The sequence below is a fragment of the Phoca vitulina genome, unplaced genomic scaffold, assembly GCF_004348235.1.
Source record: "Phoca vitulina isolate PV1807 unplaced genomic scaffold, GSC_HSeal_1.0 scaffold7, whole genome shotgun sequence".
Classification (NCBI taxonomy): domain Eukaryota; kingdom Metazoa; phylum Chordata; class Mammalia; order Carnivora; family Phocidae; genus Phoca; species Phoca vitulina.
Genome location: NW_022589710.1, coordinates 53,223,772 through 53,224,956, shown reverse-complemented (window position 1 = coordinate 53,224,956; position 1,185 = coordinate 53,223,772). Strand labels below are relative to the sequence as shown.

Sequence of the window (1,185 nt, the reverse complement as noted above, 5' to 3'; positions counted from 1 at the left end):
GCTTAATTGCTTGCCCGTAAGCAAACCATTACTGCAACTAAAACTCTATTACAGTATGCAGAGAAAATGCTATGAGTAGAAATAGCTCTTAAGTAAAGTTTTACACTCTATTTTGCAATCAATTCCCCCTCCATTTTAAATTAATTTATTTCTTTTAACGCTGCTTTTTTTCTCAAAGAGCCAGGAGACATTGGAAAGTCCAGTTATTGTACTTTACTTATCATGCCTGGTTAAAAGTCAGGAGAAAGGAAAGCTGCTTTGCATCTCCCACTTTTCATATGCAGGAAAACAGAATGAACTTACTAATACACAAGCAGATTGTGAGCATGAATCAAGTGTATGTTAATTAATTATTAGGTGATGCTTGGGGTGGTAATATAGTATTTTTTGAAATATCTATATCTTGTACTCACTTCAGCAGCACATATACTAATTGGAATGATACGGAGAAGATTTGCATGGCTTCTGGGCAAGGATGACATGCAAATTCGTGACTTATCTATATCTTTTTGGTGCTTAACTCATCATACCCTTTTCTATTCAAAATAGTAAACTGCTATCACTTCCTTGGGTTCACTTGTCAAGTATTCAGGTTTCAGTCTCTTTTTCTATCTTGGCACAGATAACAGAGGTCAACCACTTTATGATAATTATCTGAAATAGATTACATATATATACATATATATATATATATATATTTCTTATCTTGAGTTTTTAAATTGATGGCAATAAAAATAAAGAGGGAGAAAAGAAGAAGAGGCACTAGGAGGAAGTGAGTATCTCAAATTGTTTTTCTTTTCTGAGGAATCCACAGCCACAACCTCCCACCAAAGGATTTATAAAAATGTTTTGTCTGCGTATCTATTTTTTTATTTGTTTGTTTGTTTGTTGATTTTCCTTTATGAGGCAAAGGGGATTGTGAACATTCTCAGGCTAAACATAGTGTCCAAGGCACTAAATTTAGGTTTCTCACTTTCCTTTCTTTCCACCAAAGATCTTTTAACGAGACATAGTTTGAAAAATCTTAGTCAAAGAAAAGTTTGGCAGTGTGATTTAGCTTTCCTAAGGGATCCAATTAAAAAAAAAAAATATGGACAACAAGAAATGACTGGCTAATGTACCTAAAGACACAAGTGTTTGGAGTGGGAATTGTGACTTGACCATCATCCTCTCTCCACTGCTATG

At 34.1% G+C, this 1,185-nt stretch overlaps 1 non-coding gene across 1 annotated transcript; it reads left to right on the top strand.

The window, feature by feature from the left end:
- The first annotated feature begins 405 nt into the window (after nucleotides 1-405).
- Nucleotides 406-510, top strand: LOC116633357. The gene has a single exon (XR_004299646.1). It is a non-coding gene; the product is annotated as a U6 spliceosomal RNA (small nuclear RNA).
- The last annotated feature ends 675 nt before the right edge of the window (nucleotides 511-1,185 follow it).